Genomic DNA, 22,998 nt, shown 5'->3' on the forward strand with positions numbered 1-22,998 from the left:
GAAAGCCGCGACATGAAATCCGCACTCACGCCTGTGAAATACGACAGCTACAGTTTATTGGAAAATAGCATTGTGGAGACTGAAGTTAATGAATTTACTGTTTATCAGACCCCAGATGACAAAAGAAGCTAACGTTAGCCACGCTGCTTTGACGGCCACTCTGGCTCTGACTCGCCAGGAGTCTGTGTGTATTCCTCCGACACGCTGTAGTAACGTTACTGATTTAAAACCGTTTTCCAGGTTAGTGGGGGTGCATACCGCTCAAAACCAACATGAAAAATGTAGCTAGTAATGTTCTGTTTTGTTGTTAAACTGTGGGTAAAATGAGCGGTGACGTTAAATCACCCTACGGTACCGTCTATTTTCTGGATGGTTTCAAGGTAACGGTCGGCAGCTAACATTAGCAGGTAAGCCCGTACTCTGAAGTCCAACACCCCCCGCCCCCCCAACGCTGAAAAAAATTCTAGAGGAAACACTGCTTTCAGACATGTCATGTTGTGGTGCTAAAGCACATGTACTGTATGGCCCTTATAGGGAGTTTCTGTGTGGGTGTAGCTGTACTACGCGAGCCTCTCCGATGTGTCTGACTGTGGTAGAGTGTCAGTACATAGCCATAGCCCCGCTGTTTGCCAAGTTACCGGCGACAAATATCAGTCGGGTGATCACCTGTTTTAACATCATATGCAAACAAGAATCTACATGTCATTTGCTGTCCTGTGATGCACACATATTCAAATATTTTTTTAAAATTTAGGATATATCATTACCAAAACTCAATAGGTAAGCTTTGAGTCAAACAGAAAGTTGCAAACAGAGGACTTTACAGTGAGTTGAGGGATATATTTCAGGGGTGGAAACACATACCGCGGAGCCTGTTGTCATGCTGAGAGAGCATACGAGTGTGTAAGGGCTCACTAAAGACTCATTAATTACACACCGCTTTAAGGTTAATGAAGCGTCGGGGCAGGTGAGGCAGAAAGGTCAGGCCTAAGTCGTACATCACAGGAAACAGCTGTTAACATTCACATCACACTCAAAGATTGTCAGTCACGATGAGTCAAGCTGGATTCCAGCAACAACTCCGGTTTTAATGCATGTACGCACACTGAAATCTGATCGCATTTTCACTCGGTCTTGTGTCGGTCTCAGATAAAGAGAACTCTGGATTGATTTGATTTCAAGACCAGTCAAGACCACAGCTGCCTTTTATTTATTTTATCAAGGCATTTCTCATAATACACGTATGGCAATAAAAGAGATGAATGAAGAAGAATCTTCGTTGGTTTTCTGTTGGGTGTTTTTTTTTTTTTTTTTTTAAATGGGAATGTGGATTTTTCAAATCAATTTGAGAAGTGTCTATGGTTAGCATTTTCCACATTTTATCATGTCACGCAGTGTTGGACTCGCCCTGCCTTGGACTTGGTCTTGTCTCGATACTCTCTGGTCTTGGTGATGACTTAGGACGTTTTCACACCTGAAAGTCCGAACCAAGGTCCGGACCAAGGTTCATCTTTTTGTTCCATTGTGTACATTTGATCCGGTAAGTTTTGGTTTCAGTTAAAGTTAAGTTTTTTTTTAAGGTTTAAGTTTTTATTTAGTTTCAGTTCACTAAAAATATTTTTGCTGCTCATTTTGGTTTTTGGTTTTTCTATAATAACCCTGCACAGACTCAGACAGGATGAACACATGTGGTGCACTGCTTAAAGCCATAAAGACTGTGATACAGATCCACTTTAAAGACATGTTATGGGAGCAGAAATGGATTAGAGAAGTTGATCTGATCTTTCTCTCTGTGCGTCACATTCAGATGCTCTGTGGAATCATTTGTGTCTGCTGTTGTCTGGAGTGGCAGCAGAGGTAACTGTGCGTTAAAGCCGAGTAAATCTGTCTGTGACCCCAGGTGGGAGGCGGGTACACACACACACCACGGTGTCCCATGACAAGTCCCATTGGTATGGCTACAGATCAAAGCTATTCCAGGGTTTTCCCTTAGCCAAATGAACGTAACTAAATGAGTTTTCTCAGATCTAATCATTGTAGTTGGACTAATTTAGCAAGTTTTGTCTTTGTGAGTTTTTGAGTGTTATTTATTTATTTATTATCTGCTCTAGCTGTTTCAAAGTTTTAGACACAGTTATGGTAACAATAACGGTCCAAAATATGTGAACTCATATTAATGTTAAAAAAACCTCATAAAGTGAAATTTTCATGCCATGGGACCTTTAACCCCCCGCCAATTACGTGCCACTAAGTCTTTCACAAACCTAGGGAAAACATTCCTCAAAATCATTCAATCATTCAAATCATCGCTCAAAAAACGAGAAACTCACTGAAAAGTCCTTAAAGTGGGGATGCTCTTTTTTTTTGGCCCCGATCCCAATCGGAGTCCTTTAATATTGGGCATCTGCTGCAGGATACTTTATGCAAATGAGACACGGGCAGCTCGACTCGCCGCCTCTCAAAAACTCACGACAATCTCCTAAACTGGCCGTTGTCGATCCGAAGTGAAGGAAGATTCAGCAACTGCAGCTTATTTCTCCACTAAAATGTTTTCAGAAACTTTTCGTAAAACAAGAGATCATATTCCAAACGAGCCGCCATGATGGTCGGTTTTGAAATCCGGGAGCAGACAGCCCCATGAGTGAAGCGTTCGTCCAATCAGGTGCAGGTCCATCGCAGCTGTCGGAGGGTGGTGGGGTTTTTTTTTGCTTGTCAGTGGTCAGTGAAGAGAAATTCTTCTTGGCGAGCCGAATAGTGTGTGAAATACTGGGAAGCAGGCCGATCCCTGCCGTCAAAAAACGCCTATGTGGACACGAACCACCACAATGTGATCGGCTTTATTATCTTTATCGACACTGATCCATTAAAATACACCCAGATTGGCCGTGATACCGAGTCGTAGAATTGTCTTGGGGACATCTAAGAGCTCAGAAACATCGACATTTAAAGATCTACAACGTCCACGTGACGCATGCAATATATGAGTCGAGTACAAGACGCCGACCTGAAACACAGCTCCTAACGCTCGTCTCGTTACACGCGGGTCTACTGCACACTAGCACACATATAGACACATTAAAGATGTATAGAGATTGTAAAAAAGGAAGCAGACCAGTTTTACAGGCTCAGTTCTACACAGCAGGATCGGCCATGCTGGCGCCAAAATACCATTATCTGGTCTGAGTCTGGCTACTGAGAGGGAATGGACTCCAATAAAGTATCCAGAAATATATCCACCGAAAATGCAGTGTAGGCCTCTGACCATTTCTGTATCCGTCAGTTTCTGTAACAGTCAGGACTGCAATAGTACAGCCAGTAAATGTGAAAGACTTTACCCACGAACCACAGCCAAAGATTTAACAAGCTCGAGTACTCAATTTGAGTGCATCCAAAAAAGCTTTTTGAAGAGCTGCTTCATCAGGACAGTTATTTAATCAGTTAGGGATGATTCAACTGACTGGGTGTCAGCCAATACAAAATGTTTTGGCATCTATCATGACTGTCCAATCTAAACCACACATACAACTCTAGAAAATTGTGATAGGTATATTGGTCATGTTTTACCAATTATAATACATAATATATGTTTTAATGAATTATAAATAATAATAAATCGGCAGAATTTTTTTTTCAGCGGCGCGCGACAAAGCGGAAACGGGAGGCCTGAACGGCTTCGCCGACAACCGGATGCCAGGACTCTCACAGTGACTGCAAGTCTCTCTGGTAAACTTACTGGGTTAAGATGAGTTCTTTTATGGTGAATGAAAGGCTTGATCCGACGAAATTCAAAATGAATGGAAAGACCTGCGTTATTGCCGCACCGTCTGACTGTAAAGTTAATACCTTCAATTTGTGTAATATTTTGGCACAACATTGAATATATACTCCAAATATCAGTAAAGAAAACATAATAATATATATTATTATATATAATAAATATATACACACACACACATATATATATATATATATATATATATATATATATATATATATATATATATATATATATATATATATATATATATATATATATATATATATATATATAATAAATCTGTCTCTCTGTTCAACCAAAACAAGGCCCAAAAACAGGATGGTGGTGACCCCCAACTGTCAGTGGCTCCACACAGGGACATCTGCTGGTCCTGTTCTCTACATCTGGAAGACAGATCACCAAGAGGCCACCAGATGCAGCCAATGATGTCATCCGGTGGTTCCACCCAAACAGGAAGGCTGTGTGTGCTTATATCCATGTGTGTTAATTATGTGTGTATGAGTGTGTTACAGGGTAAGTTATGGCTTCTTCCTAGTTAAGGAGCCTGGAAAGAGAATGAATGTATGCAAGTACGTGTGTTCAGGAATTCAGAGGTCAATGCTTGCTTGGCAGATGTCAGCCATTTTCAAAAAAAGTCACACACAAACACACACATGTCATGCAAAAAATGCATACTTGCGCCAAAAAAATTACTTTCATGAGAACATTTGGTACACTACAGTGTTTTCCCTAGGTTTGTGGAAGACTAGGTGCATGCAATTGGCAGGGTTTAAGGGCTTAAATGACTTTTGAATTTGTGAAGAACCGATGTGAACATCCGATGATTATTTCTGTCTAGCTGCCAATGTTCAGTTATCAGTATCGGCCAAAATTTTCCCTAGTTTTTATAGCATCAAATAACTAATAAAAACCAAACCGATCACGGACGCACGCACAGACACAGTTTTTATAGCATCAAATAACTAATAAAAACCAAACTGATCACACACACGCGTTTGTGGCACTATCTTCGTGGGGACCCGTCATTGACATAATGCATTCCCTAGCCCCTTACCCTAACCTTAACCATCACAACTAAATGCCTAGCCTTAACCCTCACCCTCACCCTAACCTAATTCTAACCCTAATCCTAAAACCAAGTCTTAACCCTCAAACAGCCCTTTGAACTTGTGGGGTCTAGCATTTTGGCCCCACAAAGCTGTCGGGACCCCACAAGTATACTGGCCTCCCGGTTTTTGGACCCCACGAATATAGGTAAACAAGCCACACAGACACACACACACGTTAAAGCATTTGAAAAGTTTCAGTGACAGGAGCCGACCAAAGACATTCCTCTGCTTGATCTAACTCAAACTCTGCTGCCAGCCATAATTACCAAGTCCTAAACAAACAGCTAAACATAGACACACACTTACACTCTCTTCCACTCAGAGGGAAACACTCCCTCCAAGAATAAAACACTGCCTACACTCACACTGCAGCTCTCTTGACTGCTTCTGTTTGGAGTTTGATAACCCTTCATGCAACCAGTCAAACCTCAGGGTTTTAATGATATGCATTTAAACTGGGTGACTAACAGTAGCTACACTGCTGAGTGTGTGACTTACGGTCAATCAATTCGGTAGCACTGTCACCTCACACGGCGACTGGCACCGTCAGAGAGAGAAGAACAGATCCTTCTTAAATTAGGTTTGAAAATAACTCAAACCAAACCCCACCCAAAATCTGTTATTTAGTCGGGATTTTGTCGCATGGCCAGGTAGCAGAACTTCTGGGCTTCCATTCATGCTAAGCCAGCATTTCCATAGAAACCTAGAAAAAAAAGTTTCTTGACACATCTTTTTCTCTGATCACACCTTGCCAACATCCTAATTATTATGCTGGCTTAGCCTGCGAATTTGTCCGTGATGCTTCTGCTGCTTCTGCACACCCCATGCTGACAACAGCTTGACTTCCAAGACCTTCAAGAGGCCTGACAGTCACTGTGATGGAGAGAAAAACACAGAGAGAGGGAGGAGAGAGGAGAGGAAAGGAAAGGAAAGGAGGAGAAACAGATTGGGAAGTTAAGAGACAGAAAGGGCCGTGCGTGTGAACTGAGAGAGTTTAGAAAGGAACAAAAAGAAAGGGAGATGCTGAGAGGAAAGTAAACAGTGCGAGGGGATTGGAATGTGTTTAAGCAGCCGGCCGGAGTGAGTGAAGGTACACTGTCGACCTGGCACACAGGCTGTCAGCTACATACCAACTGCTCCCAACTGCACAAGAACAAATACGACAGCATTCTTACCACGGTGTTACAATCCTCGAAAGTCAAATTTGGTCTTATTGTAAGTGAAATACACTTCCGCAGAGGTAAAGAAACAGTTTGAGCGGACGGAGATAAGTGATGGGACCGAGATAGGGCTGGGTTAAAAATAAATCGATTCTCCAGTTTAAATCGATCTTTGTTGGAGTGATCTGATATCGATTAATAAAATCCCCAAATCAATCTTTTAATACATGCCTTTTCAAAGACTGTCATGTTAGTCCCGTTAAGTAAAACAGCACTTTAAACTAACTTTTTTGCAGGGTCAATTCTTAATTTAAACATTAAGCTGGTGCATTATACAAAAAAAATCTGAGGGTTGCTTCTTGCTACAATTTACAGCAGAAGTTCTCTGAGAATCTCTTATACAGCCAAGCTAAATTGGTACTGTAAATAAAATTTCCCCCAAACTAATTGATATCGAGTTGGAAATGTAATCGAATCAGAATGGAATCGATTGGGGAAATCATTGGCGATGCCCAGCCCCAGACAGAGAGATGTGTTGGAGCAGACTGAGGTAGACGGAGGAAGTAGAAAAGACTTGGCTTCTTTGGTTTGGCCTGAGTTTCAGCGGGTGGAGCAACAAATGAGAGGATGTTGATATCCCACACAGGAAGACAGACAAACAAAGGCTCTGCTGTATTGACACACAGGACACAAACTGGAGAGAACAGGCCAAAACCATATTTGCCAAATGTGAATAAAACACTGTGAAAAAGAAAACAAAATGAATATTCAAAATCAGTAAGCGACGTCTGATCAAACACTAAGTAAACAAGACTTTGATGCCAACTTCACATACTTGGTCCTTTGTACACAGCCTAGTCAGTAAAGTATTGATATCAACTATGCCGTAGAGTTGCAACGGTATGAGATTTTCACGGTTTGATAAACGTCTCAGAAAATATCACGGTTGCAGGGTAAACAGTATTGCACAATTATTGTCATCATCATAATAAGACCTGACCGTCGGACTGAAGAAATTATTTGGTTAAACAAACGTTTCACCATGATTGAAACTTGAATCCGTTTTTTATGGAAGCATGTATAAAAAGTCTCTCTTTAGAAAATAAATGTAAAAAAAAATGTCAATACCGTAGATTAGAGCTTGGCGATATGGAAATAAAATCTAATATCACAATATTGTTGACCAAATACCTCCATATCGACATTGTGGCGATATTGTAGGGTTGACAATTGGTGCTTACAAAAAAAATATTTACACAATGAGATTTTTGATAAATAATCATCATTAATGTGTATATAATAACTAAGTGGGTAAAGGCAAATAATAGAAAAGCTAGAACAGTCTGATAAATTCAAAAAATGACATCACTTTACTGTAATCCAGCCATTAAAACCAGGGACAGATAACACTTGTGTCATATCACGATATTACAATATCCAAAATCTAAGACGATATCCAGCCTCATATCACGATATCGATATACTATCGATATATTGCCCAGCCCTACTGTAGATAAGCAAATGTTCACAGTCTGATAACCGTCACTTATTATACCACAGTATACTGTGAAACCAGTATATCGCTGCAACCCTATGCTGGTCATTTCTATAAAAAGTACATTATTGAAATGTGCAGTTGATTATATCATTATATAATTCAACAACAATTTTCAAATCAATTGTCATTTATTGATCAAAAATGCCAAACATAATAACTACTGTGAGGATTTGATGCTTCTCTTTGTTTCATATCATTAAACGTCTTTGGGTTTTGTACAGTTGTTTGGACCAAACAAGCAACTGGAAGGCATCCCCATGGGTGATTCTGACTATTTTTCAGTTTTTTCACTTCTAATAGTGACACAAGAATAAAATAATATCCTTAAAAAGGCAGCTTAGTTTCTCAAACACAGTAACCAACCCTTACCCATATTTTTTATTAAATGTACTGGCTCATTAGTTCTCAATAGCAGTACTTTCCTTCATTGTTTATTCCCTTTTTAGTATGTCCAGTGTTTACTGTATGCACCTAATACATCAAGGCAAATATCAATTAGTGGAGCCTAGTTACATATAACGAAACAGTCTATCCTGAAGAAGACAAGGGCAAGGTGGAGAGTGGGGGTGTGGCCTTGACCAACTGCTATGCTCCGCTCGTTTGCAAACCATGATGTCTCTCTCTCTCTCTCATTGGCGGGTCAAATTCTCTGGGCGGGCAAAACAGAGAAAGGGGAGGTAACCTTCCTCCTTATGACGTCATAAAGGGAAGATTCCAGATCGGCCCATCTGAGCTTTCATTTTCTCAAAAGGCAGAGCAGGATACCCAGGGCTCGGTTGACACCTATCACCATTTCTAGCCACTGTGGGACCATAGGCAGGCTGGGGGAACTCATATTAATGTTAAAAAACCTCAAAGTGAAATTTTCATGCCATGGGACCTTTAAGTCCTGTTGGTGTTGTTTCTCCCGCAGTGTCCATGCTGTCTCAAAGTGCAGCTAGTTTCCTCTGTGTCTTTAGCTGCAGACTGTTGTCTTTAGACGTCTCGTTGTTGGAATCCTTTCCAGTGAAATACAGACACACGTTAAGACAGATTTAGCTGTCAGCATTTTAACCGTGTTTAAGCCAGCTACTAGCTAACAATAAGCTAACGTTACCTGCTGTGTAATCTTAACTAGCGTCACATGCAGCGATGCTTCTGTTTCCTGTTAACGTCTGTTTCGGAGCACCAGAGAGCAGCGCAGGCATTTAAGTGGCACCAAAATCCGCAGTGCCATTCGGTCCGGTAGATAATTTAGTCATTTAGTAACCTTTCGGTACCCAACCCTAACCACACACACACACACATACATACATACATACATACATACATACACACACAGATTAGACATGGTGTCTGAAACAGGAGCACATGGCTCTTGTTCGGTCTTATGCCTTCAGAAACTCTTTGTTTCCATGACAACCACACACAGAAGTCCCCTTTCAGGTTGCAGAGTGTGTGTGTGTGTGTGTGTGTGTGTGTGTGTGTGTGTGTGTGTGTGTGTGTGTGTGTGTGTGTCACATTCACATGTCGGTGTGCGACGGATGGATACGGTTTTCAACATTCAGGGCCAATAAGGGAGACTGAATTGAGTTAAATGGAGGACGGGGCGTGAGAGAGAGGTGAGGATGGAGGCAGAAAGGAAGAGAGGGCAGAGAGCAGACTGGTAGGGGCACTACCACTATCACACCAACAAAGCAGGCAGCTCCAAGCAGCACAACAGATGGTGCTGTCTGCTAAGTGAAACCTCAGGACAAATGTATGCAGGGGTGCAGGGATACCTCTCACAACCCCATGATCCACAATACTTTCCCATCAAATAGTCACATTTAATCAACCTTTAAAGCTAGTGCGCGACTATTTTATATTAATTAACGTCCGTAGCATTCAGGCCATTACCAAATGAGTTGATACAAAGCTAAATTAAGCCCATCAGCTCCACAAAACTCTCTGTATTACTCAGTATGGCTAGGTTTACTAAATGCTGTAGTCTGGCGACTTTTGCGCGCAGAAGCTTGAGTGATGCGTTTTAAGGCCCTGACACACCAACCTGGCGGCTGACCGTCGGCAGAAAAGGCAGTCGGACTGATCAGTCGGCTCCCCGAGGTCCAAAAAGTGCCTCGGAACACACCGAAGCGACGCCGTCTTGAGCGTACGTTCTGCGAGTGTGCGAGACGTAATACAAAAAATTAAAACCGGAAATGACGAATGCGTCACGTGGGTCAGGCCTCTCCAGCTGACCGATAATGGCGGCTTGTTCGAAATATGATCTCGTATTTTACGAAAATAGTTCACTGAAACGTGTTTCTGAAAACATTTTAAGGCTGTGCAGTTGCTGAATCTGTCTTCATTTCAGATCGACAAAGGTCAGTTTAAAAGATTTTCTCCAGATTTTGAGAGGCGTTCGTCACTCATCCCGCTCGCCATTTCCGGGTTAGCACTCCACCAATCAGATTGGTCATTGAGTCCGACTGCCCGCCCTCCGACCCGGCAAGTCAGGTCGGCCAAAATGAAGGCCGGCGGCCCCTCTGACGGACGACGGCACGGAACACACCGAACAGACTCGAGTCACCGACCTCGCCAGGCTGTCCAACGGCCGATTATCGGGTTGGCGTGTCAGGGGCTTTACATCGCCGCTGAGAAAGGACAACAACAGCGTTCCGCTTTGAGACAAAGAGGACTGCCGCAACGGGTGAAGGCAGGGCCGAAAACCCGAAGAAGCGCCCGCGATGTGTTTCACTCAGTTATTGTGCTTCTAAGAGAAGACCTACACGTTCAGCACAATGACTAAAATCCCAAAAAGAAAGTGGCCAACGGACCGACTGCATTTCTGTTGCATAAAAACTACAAGATAATGACCATCACGTTTTTTTTTTTATCCTCCGCGTCCTCGTGATTTGACGGGATAAATGCTACTATCAACTGTGTGGAGGAGGGGTGGGGGTGGTGCGCAATCAACGAAGGCTAGTGTCATGTGGATGCTCCGACAAAGTTGTTGTCATAACTTGGAATTCCTCATGTGGTCGACAGAAACTACGCACTATAGCTTTAAAGCAACACTAGAGAACTTTCCCCACCTCGGTCCTCCTAGAGGAATTGTCCATTACATTACATTACATTATGCAAGTTTGCCAGATTGGGTAGCGGATCTGTAGTTCCAATGAACTGGACAATGTAATGTAATGGACAATTCCGCTTCCAACCTGTAGGGCAGTCCCTCCAGAAAAACGCGATTATGCGATCGCATAATTCAATGCATAATCAGCCAAAGTCCGCATATTTATGCGGGGGCCGCATTTTTTCAAATACGCCGCACTTTCGCCGCATAAATTGCCGATTTCCGCGCAAAATATGCGGGGCTTGCACGATTTCCTAATCCCCGCATTTCCGTTGCAAAAAAAGTCACATATCTTAGCAGAACGTTGAAAAATTCTGCGTTTACGTCACACAAGAGCATCCATTTTTCGTTATGAAGTGACGTTATGAAGTGACGTTATGAAGTGACGTTATGAAGTGACGTAATTACGCGACGTGAACATCATCGAAAAGCTGCAAACCCCGCGATGAAGCCACGATGAAACCGCAGTTTTTGCAAGTTCCCGCAATTTCGTCGCAAAAAAATTGCAGAAATATCACCCATATTCCATCACATTTTTTAAGAAAACGTGCAGCATAATCAAGGATTTTTGCCCGCAACAATCACAAAACAACTCCACATTTTTCTGGAAGGATTGGTAGGGGGACCGAAGCAGGAAAAGTTAGTGTTGCTTTAAGGAGCCATTCCACCTGTCTCCAGTTAAAATTGTTTATTTGGTTCTTCTGGATGCGGAGCTTATTTTTCCATTCTTTCTTTTATGTGGTTTGGAGATGATTCACAGACTCTTTGAAAGTGGTGAGAAATTGAACTACTTCGAAAAACGGTCAAAACTGCAGCGGCTGCACAGGCTCTGTCTGCAAATGACCAGATCACCCAGGAAGCAGGTTAACTCCAGCTAAAGTGCCGGTCTGTTTGTCAGTCACTAAGAAATATGTACATAAGCACTACAGCAGATATTGTTAGTGTGCTGATGTGAGGGAAGCGGCCTTTAATGTGAAAGAAGCAGCAGTTTAGGTGACAGCGACAAGACGGCAACAGTGTCATGCTAACTCACCAGGCTCGAGACCACCCGGAATATTTCACCATATCAATCAAAAACATAAAATTCTTTTCTCCTGATGCTGAAATGCAGTGCAAATGGGTGGTTAATTCTTGTGTTTATTTAGGGGTCTGACAAACTGATAAAGTGTGGGACTTCCTGTAGTAGTTTCTATTCTTTGAAGACAAGTCAGCCCAAACATTACAATGACGAAGGATTTCTGTTCCAACCAGATGGTGAATTGGAATGTATACCTAAGGTTTAATTATAAATTAGTCATTTGGTCTATAAATATCAGCACATAGTGTAAAATGCCCATCACAACTTCCTTAAGTCCAAAGTCAGGCATGTTTTGTCCAACCAAACAATCCAAAACCCAAAGATACACTATTCAATTTACTGACATATAGGTTTGTTATTTTGGCTTGCTAGTTAACATTATTAATTGAAAAATCAAAAGGCTTAATGCTTTTCTGTCGTTTGACGATTTCATTAATTGACCAATCATTTCAGATTTAATTCAAAGGGGAATGCAGACCTAAGACTGCTAGAAATGTTCAATACCAAACGTAGGGTTGGAGTTTGATAGCATTTAAATCAATCCTGTGTATCCCCTTATCAAATCTACCAAATGTTTAGCTTTCAACATTTCCAAGTTGTAATTAAAAGCAGTCCACATTTGCTCTCTGAGAAGCCAACAACACTACAGATTTTACTGGTAGCCCAATTAATGTTCACAAACTGTGAAATGAAATGTGTCTGGCACACTGAAATAACTCCACTGGCAACAAATACTGAAGATCCCCATGAATAACTATCGAGTTCATAAGCTTTATGATATGAATACATAAGTTCAACTGGAAGACTCCCGATCAGTTTCTTTAACACTTCTCCAGAGAAGAGTCAGCAGTCTGTTGGTCTTGTTGGGACTACAAAAATCCCAGGGGGATGTTTCGTCTTTCTCACAAATGATCTTTGGCTGAGACACTGGCTTGCAGAGAGCACATTAACCACACAACAGCAGCCCAATGTTTATTTTAGCCTTTGTGGAATTAACGTTGAGTACCTACAGCTGATATATTCTGCCATTAGCCATTTGTACCTGGGATAGCAATAGGTCAATGAGAAGCTGCTACCTGAACCTTTTGCACTTTGTGCCATGCTTAAAGGTGCCGTAGGTAGGATTGCGAAGATCCAGGACTTAGCCCAAAATATTTGAACATCGACAACTTCTCAGTCCCTCCCCCCTTTCCGCTAAAGCCCAAAACGGTCTCCTAAGCCCCTCCCCCCCACAAGGGAGAATGAATGCATGTGCATGAGCAGTGATTGACATGCAGTTAGACACCCACCCCCCCCGGCCCTGATTGGTGCATCTGAACAGGGAGAACTACAGGCTGTAGGTGGAGCCAGAGGAGCCGGATTTTTATTTGAATGACCTGCTTCATGTAGTTCTACTCTAACATAGGGTCATTTTCAGCAAATATGACAGAACATTAGTTTTATAATAAAAAAAGTATTGAGGTTTTATACCCAGTCATATCCTTTGCCTCCCTCCTACATATATTACCATTACATTCCAGTCACAGCGCTATATCAGTTTTTCTCAGAGGAGATTCCCGATGGTCTTTGAAAAACCCAGAATGCCAATGAACAACTCCTTGCTCATTTTGTGCAACACAAGATGAATATTCATACATTTTGTGTATTAAGTTAAAAGTATGCAGGGCTGAACAATTGATCGTTTTCAAATCCAAATCGAGATTTGAATGAATGCGATTAGCTAATCGTGAAGACCGCGATTAATCAAATGTAAATATTTAGTTGAATGTTTGGTGTAACATTTTTTTATTCCTCTTTTTATTATTGTCTTTCTGTTTTTTTTCTAGTGCTGTCAAACGATTAAAATATTTAATCGCGATTAATCGCATTAATGTCATAGTTAACTCGCAATTAATTGCACATTTGTTTCTATTCTAAATGTCCCTAGATTTCTTTTTGTCCCATTATTTTTTTCTCATTTTAATAATGCTCTTATCAACATGGAAAAGTAGATCGGCACGCTTTGTGCTTCTGTCGCCTGGCTTTGGCGAGGGGGCGGGGAATTGGCATCAGCTGTGTGCTTGGCCATCAAGTGGTATCTCAGACTGGACGTGCTGCGATGACAGCTCAGTTCACAACGACAAAACACACAGATCACTTTGGTCTTGTCAATGGAACCATTTGGCAACTTTTTAAAAGTCAGAATCTTATTGGCATCCATTTCGGCGTCTCGAAACGTAACGTTAGCCTACTACTCTTTGGCCCGGCTCACAAGCCCCAAACAAGTGTGTGTGCGGCGTGCCTGTTGTTTTGTTTCCGGTCTAGTTAGATCCGGTGTGGTGTTGTAGTTTTTCTAACGTTACTAGTTGTTGCAAACAGCATGTGAAAAAAACGACAAAGTTTGCTAGGCCAAAAAGAACGTTAATCTCGCGATAAAAAAATGGACGCCGTTAAAAATGGGTTCGCGTTAACGGTGTTAACGCGTTTAACTGACAGCACTAGTTTTTTCATAAGATAAATGTTGGAATGATGTTGCATATCACAGATTCAATGTCCCATGCTTGTGTCTCATGTTAGAATGCTCCATGACGTTTCATCTGTGAATAATGAACTTTAGCTAAACTTAAAAAATAAATCGCAAATCCAATCGTAATCGCAATATCTGGCAGAAAAATCGCAATTCGATTTTTTTTCCCCAAAACGTTACAAAAGCCCTAGTAGTATGTAACATATATATGGAAAAAATATATATATATATAACTGACAATAAAACATTTTAATCTTGGTACACGTCCAACAAAGTAGACAGGGAGATATGGCATATCCATCTGTGTTTGGAAACGGAGCCACGACTTTGGACACTGGTTCAAAATCTTTCAAATATTTAGATGGAATATTTTGGAAGATATTGTAAAGACCTTCAAGACAACGACGAGTGCGGTTACATGACCTTTTCAATTCATCCTTGGAGGTCTTACAAGATGCTTCACTCCGGGACTTGAATGTGCATGAGAGGCACAAAGCGGGGCAAACCCAGCCCGACCTCCATGACTCAACTCACATTAAGCTGATCCCGGACCACCACAGCCGAGAAGACTATGTAGGCTACATCTCAGTATGTTCACAACCATGTACAGATGGTTCACTCAGTTTTCCAGTGAACCTCTCTTCACAAAGCGTGAATCAATCCTTAGGTCACATCTCAAAGTACCACGGTTTAGTCATTTCGCCGTCTGGCTTTTTCATTTACTGCAGTTCTATGGGTAAATGCAGTGGTGTAGTCTATTGTATAGTATTGTAGTGGATATACTGTACTGTATATGTATGGACCTACGCTGTATACTATGTGGGCCAGAATGGGCCTTTTTCCTGCATTCTGACACACTTTTATGCACCAATTTGCGGTGGAAATACCTTTGTTTAGCCTATGTGAAGAAGAAAAACACAGATGACAATTCAAAATATATCAAAATTACAATGCAAAGTATGTTGTTACGTGTCATTGGGCATTTTTAAGTGGGTATATGGAAACCCTGGAGCTTTCTTAGTGGGTGTCCTGCGTATACCTGCGTATCACGTAGACTACACCGCTGGGTAAATGCATCCTTCGCCACAGACGAGCTTATGAATATCAGGCAAAAAAATCACCAGCAGACTTAGTTACATACTATATCGTTTTTGCAAATTCTGTACCCATTCAGCCTCTCTTTGAATTCTTATGTTAATTAAACTGCATCATTTTGCATATATTGGTTCTGTATGTGTTTATCACATATTAATGTTCAATAAGTTTGCTTATTTATGCATGCACCAAGGCAAATTCCTTGTAAGTAGCCTACTTACCTGGCAATAAATCTTTCTTTTTTTCTGATTTCAATGTATATTGTGGTCACAGTTGTTAGGTATGAGAGTTTATGCAAAATTAGGTTACTGAACATCCAGACATTTTTTTTTCTTCAGATTGTCTCTCCTGTAGAATAAGGCAGCTGTGACATTCATGTAGCCTATTCATCATTTCTCGACAAGCCAATCTGCTCTTACAGGTATAGCCTACCACTGGGGTTCCCCACTTTGGGAACTCCTGCTACAGGCTCTGGAACGCTCTGGTCATTTCCCTTACATTGCAGGTAGTTATACATCTACATAAACGAGTTAAACATTTAAAAAAAAGTCAATGAGCAAAGGGAAAACAAAACACTGTGTGAACTTCACCGGGGCTTCCACAGTCAAAGTGCCTTTTCCTTATAGCAAAAATGTTACCAACATACCGGGAGACATCACGGATAAAGCAACTAAGGAAATATCACTTCAAAGCACACCATAGGTCTATTATTTGGCAATTAGGATAATACCCCAAAAAGCCGATGCACATGGAGAGAAAAAGAGAAGAACAAGATATTGTTCGTGTCATTTGACACCAGTGGGTCTCAACGCAGCGTACTCAGTCAAACTATCAGCCACTATGACAACAAAAGCAAAGGGGAACGTACCGTAAAGGAAGCACCGGTGAAGAATGCTGTTATCGCCGCCTGTGATATGTGCTTTATCCCGGAAAAGCAGCTAAAGGTTCCGTATTATTTTTTTTCTTCCAGCCAAACCCCCGGTCTGGTGGTTGTCCTCTTTTTGCTGTTTTTTTCCCTTCTGGTCTGGATGGAAAACGTCGTTCTCGCTGAGGACAGAAAACGGGAGGGTCTCGAGCGTTTGGACAACCCGTCCGACCAATCGGCTATCGATATGACATGAATATCCCGCTGTGAGCCAATCGGGTTCTGTTTCCAATACACAGCCTGTGTACTTATTGGTTGGCCAAGTGAAGACCTCCCAGTTGAAATACTACAGCACCGGGAGAGGAGCTAGTGGAATGTGAGCTCTCTCATGTCTCCCTTACTTTACCTAATGCTGAAGAACAAAGCAGACAAAGTTGTTTTTATCAGAAACAACCCACAGTTTATAGATCTATAAACATATTAAGGAGTGTTTTGTAATTTAAAAGCATGTGCAAAACAACAGATATCATCATATTTCTGTACTGATTATTATTCATTTGAAATGAAATGACCGAGAATATTAATACTGACAATCGAATTCTAGATTGAAGCTGAAACTGGGTCATATTTTTTTTTTTTATTTTCGCTTGAAATGACTTAAACAATTAATTAGTTATTTAAAAATATTGCTTTAATTTAGAAAAAACACACTTTTTGTCAATTGACTAACTGATTATTTAACACACTGTGGCTATTTTTTTTGTATTTCTTAGAAAATCACAGAGTCAAAATAAGGGATGTCCAAATCATCCTGATCCTTCAATCGTGAATACAGTTAATATATTTTTCATCATTCTTCCGTCATAAAGCAGCACATGCACACTTGAATAGAATGATGTGTTTGACGGCAGACTATACTATGCTTTAAGGAAATATGACCGGTTTCCTTTGATGATTTCCCATGGTATTTTGTATAGCATGTGAAGTATTTGGGGGTAGCTCTGGTTCATAGGGGCCTTTTACGTGTCTGTGCTTAGGGGCCCATTGTCCTATAATCTGTCAATAATGAAACGGCTCTTAAACTGAGAAACGTAGGCTATATAGTCATAAAAAGTCTAAATATCTCAATAATCTAGGAAAGTTAAGCTGAGCCAATAAGGAGTTAGTCTGGTAGGCCTAGATAAGTGCTAAACTAAAAACAACACACCAGCTAAGTCTCATGAGGTTCTATTACCTATGACAAGAGCTTCACAAAAGCAAAAGAAAACACAACACTGGCACCCCCTGATGGCAAGCCGAGGACCATGGTCTGCCCTAAAAACAGCTCACAACGGCATGGCTGGAAGGCCTCTATTAACCCCCCATTCCTCCAACTTGTGTGTGAAATGTGTAGTTTTTCTACTGTTTTTCTCCACCCCTACAGTGTGTTAGGTTAATTGCCATGTTTGAATTAACATGTACAGGGGTCCAGGACCATTGCTTTTTAATACAGTAGCTCCTCTTTGTTTTGGCTCTTAATAAATAAGGTTTGCTGGTATTTCATGTTCCATAAACTGTACCATATTTATAGCACTTTGGGCTAGAGGTGGTGTGGAGGTTCAGTCATGGTTGGTGAATCCAGCTAATTGGACGTGATCACTGCTGGTGAGGAGATAGTTTGAATTGTATTCTTGGTCTACACAACTGAATCAGAGAACACAGAATCTTGATGCACCTCAGCAGGCATTTTGACACAACCACTGACTACCCATGCATCAATTTGACCACAATTTAGCATATTGACCATACACGGTCCAGCCATTTACCAAGGTTCCACCTGTAGTCTTGTTTTTTGTCACTGCACAGATAATTATATTCTCACTACTGTCCATACCAACACTAGTGTATCTCATTTTAATTATAGTTGTGGCTGGGATCATGTCGCAACAGTGCATCTATTAAGGAAGAAGGGACACAAGCCCCTCAAAAAGAGTGCGTTTTCAGTGCTACAGCAGCAAAATATCAGACACACAGACCACATACAGAATATACAAGAAATAACAAATAGGATAGAATGCAAGAACAAATATTCAAAAAACAAAGAACAAAGGAAGAAATGTACAAACGCATATACAAGTTGGGAATAGTATTTATAAAGATGTAAGTAAAACAAAAAATGTTTGTGCAAGTTGCACACAGTACTGTGTTGTGATGTACAGTATATGAGTCTTATCTACCACTCAGTGATGTGTGCTACTTCTGCTGCTTGGGCTCATGTGACCTTGTTATTTGTACATGCTGTGACTATACAAATCACAACATGTAAATAGGAACACGGCGTTATTTTGTCACTTATTCGGAGCAGTAGGCTAGTTGGAACCGATTACCTTCAGGATCCGCGCTAGGCTAAGCTACCGGTGGAGCCGTCGGAAAGAGTTACAACACGCATGGAGATGAAAAGGGTATGTATGGACTTATCTAACTCTGGGGGATACGGTGAATAAGCTAAAGTCCCAATAAGTCGGCGTTTTCCTTTAAGTTCTCAAAGTAGGTAATGATGGGTAGCCAACGGGCTAGCGATGGAGGTGTGGTGGATTTCCACCCTAGAAGGATTCTACGGCAGGCAAGCAGAGAGGTAAATGCAATGACGTCGGACTGGGCTCTGGTAACTGTTTCTGAGGGGATATCGAATATCGCAATAAAGGGGTTCGGTTCGATGGTTATATTGAGAGCCTCAGATCAAATTTTGAACACTCCTGACCAATATATTTCAAGGGAAGGACAGGACCCAAAAAGTGTGAGTAAGATTAGCAGGGGAAAAAGAACACCTGCTACAGCTTGCATCAGCTCCTCGATATATTTCAGCTAGCGTGGCTTTACTGTAATGTGCTCTGTGTAGCACTTTAAACTGAATAAGTGCCAAGCGGGCACAGGATGATGATGGATTGACTCTCGTCAGTGCACCTTCCCAATACTCTCCCAGATCAATTCCCAGCTCGTCCTGCCAGCTAGACCGAATCCTGGCTAGGTTGTGGTTCTCCAAAGAGATTATTTTCTGATATAATACAGACATTATTCCTTTTCCTGGCTTTATAAGAGTTAACTCCTCCCAGGATTCGCATGCTGGTAGGGTGGGGAAGGAAGGGTAGCAGATCTTGAGAAAATGTCGTATTTGAAGATATTGAAAAAACAGTTGTCTAGGGAGGTTATGAAGTGTCTGTAGATTTTCATAACTGTCTAGAACCCTAGAGTTGTAAAGGTCTTGAAAAGAATAAATACCCCTCTTCCACCAATCCATAAAGGACAAATCCATAGTAGAGGGAAGAAATAGGTGTTTTTTGTGAATGGGGCCAAGGATAGAAGCAGAAACTAATTTGTAGTGAGAGTGAATTTGGTTCCAAATCTTAAGAGTGGATAGCACTGTAGGATGGGAGGTGAAGTGAGAAGGTATTACAGGTAAAAATGAGTAAATTAAAGCTCTAAGGCTAGAACGCTGACATGACTGTTCCTCAAGAACACACCAGTTGATACGAGGAGAGTATAACCAAAAAAGTATCTTTTGGATATTTGCATCCCTGTAGTAATGGATGAAACTGGGCAAAGTGAGTCCACCAACACTACGTTGCCTTTGTAAAAGGTTCTTCGTAACTCTAGGGGCTTTATTGTCCCATATAAATGAGTTCACCATTTGACTGATTGACTGAAAAAATGATTTAGTAAGAAATAGGGGTAAACATTGAAACAAGTATAAAAACTTTGGAGGCGCAGGTTACCATTTATTTTAGTATGGTTTGAATGCGAGCAGGCTGAGACTTGAAATGTGCTTGAGTTAGATGATCCATTAGAATGAATATCACGTCTGGTGATTATGTTGCACGATAATGACATTTGAACCAGAGACGTATTTGTACATGTGCACGGCATTACATGCATATGGTCTGCATAGTATGCTACTTACACAGGCTCACCACCAGCCAACTGATTTCACCTCACAGACAGCTGAAGTGAATCTTTGGATTTCTTTTGGCTCTGACTCAAATGGAATGTGTCAGCTTTTTGTAAGCTGTGTTGAATATCGGTTACCTAAAAAGCCTAATGAGAAGATGGAGCCAGTGGCATTGTATTTCATCTTAGAATTGGAAAAGCTTTGGGTATCTGCTTGTGGATTGTGTAAATCCATTGGCAAAAATCTTAATTTAAACACAACACAATCACCCATTAATTAGCTGTACCAAAACCAGTATAGCAGGCCTTCACTACATTAAAGGTCCCATATTGTAAAAAGTGAGATTTCGATGTCTGGTTTTATTACAAAGCAGGTCGAGTCGCTATGCAATTTCTGTGAAAGTATAGAGAAATGCACACAGCCCGTATTCAGAAACTGTCTTTAAACGAGTCGTTAGGACTTCTGTATGGTTGTGATGTCACAACTATAATACATAGAGAAAATGCCATTACAGTGCCGTTACAGTCATTCCCTGGCTGCAATGATAGCGCAGAGAGCGCAGATGCAGAAGACCCGGAAATGCTGGACAATCAGTTCAGTCTGTGTGATTTTCTAGGACACGGTATGCTGAGCCTGTCGATCTATGAGGAAGCTATAGCTTAAAACAGTGGTTCCCCACCTTTTTGGTCTAAGGGTACCCCACAGCCCTGTCAGATGAACTCACGTACCCCTTCATCCATTCCCCATGTATGTTCCAAATGTGTAACACTATTAATTCTATAAAAGTAGATATTGTTAAGTTTTTCATACAATTGAACTGCCAATATTAATGTAGGTTTGGTCAGCAATTGTACTACTAGTCTATAGGCTGCTACTACTTAGAATGAAGCTCAATGTTTCAACCATTTATTCAATAATGTTACTTTCAGCTAACCAGTTGAACCATTCATCCAGTACTTATAACTAATTATTTAAACTGTTTCGGCATTAGTTGTAGCTGTTTCTAAAAAAGAATTGGGTTTTGGGAACCCCTGGTTGAGAATCACAGGATAACAAAGAACACTTGGTCTTAAGTGCAGTGATGGACTTGGACTTGCGTCACTATTCTCTGTACTCGTGCCTCGCCTTAGACTCGCGCACTGATGTCTTGGACTTCGACTTTATGATTTTTTAAATCAGACTTGAGCATTTATGATCCATATGACTCGGAAGTTGGATGAAGTTTCGGACTACTTTTATGCGTAATTGGTCATAAAAAATTATATAACACATTGATATACAGTGGTGCTCATAAGTTTATGAACCCATGCTAAAGTTGACTAAAAAGAGGATTAAAAAAATCATCTTTTGGAAATTGATCTTAAAGCGCCCATATTATGCTCATTTTCAGGTTCATAATTGTATTTTAAGGTTGTACCAAAATAGGTTTACATGGTTTAATTTTCAAAAAACACCATATTTTTGTTGTATTGCACAGCTCTCTCTCACTGCTGCAGATCCTCTTTTCAGCTGGTCTCTGTTTTAGCTACAGAGTGAGACCTCTTTTCTTCTTCTTCTTCTGTACTATCTTTGATTGCACTCACACATGCGCAGTAGCTCAGATGTAGATCATGTCAGCTAGCTAGCTCCATAGACAGTAAAAGAAAGGCTGTTTCTACAACTTCGGTCAGTTACAAGGCAGGATTAGCTGGGAGACTTCTAAATGAGGGCGCACATGGAAGTAGTTCTTTTGTAGATTATGGTGAACTTGTGTGTGTTGTAGCACTGCTTTGCTATTGAGAATGAGGTAGCATGCTAGCGTTAGCATTAGCGTTAGCATGCTAACTTCTCCCGAGAACCATCACCTTATCGTGGTGGAGAGGTTTGTGTGTCCCTATGAACCTGAGGGCTGTGTTGTCTGGAGCTTTGTGCTCCTGGTAGAGGTCTCCCAAGGCAAAGTGGTCTCAGGTGAGGGCCAGACAAAGAATGGTTCAAAAAATCCTATGAAAAATCGAGAAGGGATGAAGTGACCCTGCCCGGAGGAAGCCCGGGGGCCCCCCGTCTGGAGCCAGGCCCAGATGGAGGGCTCGTCAGCGGCGTCTGGTGGCCGGGTTTGCCACGGAGCCCGGTCGGGCACAGCCCGAAAAAAGCTACGTGGCGGACATCCCCTCCATCCCATGGGCCCACCACCTGTGGGAGGAACCGCTGGGGTCGGGTGCGCTGCCACATGGGTGGCAGTGAAGGTCAGGGGCCTCGACGGACCAGACCCGGGCAGCAGAGGCTGGCTCTGGGGGACGTGGAATGTCACCTCTCTGTGGGGGAAGGAGCCGGAACTTGTGCGGGAGGTGGAGCGCTACCGGTTAGATCTGGTGGGGGCTTACCTCTACGCACAGTCTTGGTTCTGGAACCATACTCCTGGATAGGGGTTGGACTCTTTTCTTCTCCGGAGTTGCCCAGGGTGTGAGCGCCGGGCGGGTGTGGGGATACTCACAAGCCCCCGGCTGAGCGCCGCTACGTTGGAGTTTAACCCGGTGGGACGAGAGGGTCGCCTCCCTACGCCTGCGGGTTGTGGGGGAAAACTCTGACTGTTGTTTGTGCATATGCACCAAACAAGAGTTCAGAGTATTCGGCCTTCTTGGAGACCTTGAGTGGAGTCCTGCATGGGGCTCCAGTCGGGGACTCCATAGTTCTGCTGGGGGGGGACTTCAACGCGCACGTGGGTAATGATGGAGACACATGGAGGCGTGATTGGGAGGAACGGCCTCCCTGATCTAAACCAGAGTGGTTGTTTGTTGTTGGACTTCTGTGCTAGTCATGGATTGTCTATAACGAACACCATGTTCGAACA

General features: G+C 41.8%; 1 long non-coding RNA gene across 1 annotated transcript in view; it reads right to left on the bottom strand.

Moving 5' to 3' along the window:
- Nucleotides 1-16,435, bottom strand: part of LOC144520626 (uncharacterized) — a 45,531-nt gene extending 29,096 nt beyond the window's left edge. The window contains exon 1 of the long non-coding RNA XR_013502239.1: nucleotides 16,250-16,435. This is a non-coding gene — a long non-coding RNA (uncharacterized LOC144520626). The remainder of the gene's footprint in view (nucleotides 1-16,249) is intronic.
- Nucleotides 16,436-22,998: the final 6,563 nt, after the last annotated feature.

Source organism: Sander vitreus, chromosome 1 (genome assembly GCF_031162955.1).
Source record: "Sander vitreus isolate 19-12246 chromosome 1, sanVit1, whole genome shotgun sequence".
In the NCBI taxonomy this organism is placed as follows: Eukaryota; Metazoa; Chordata; class Actinopteri; order Perciformes; family Percidae; genus Sander; species Sander vitreus.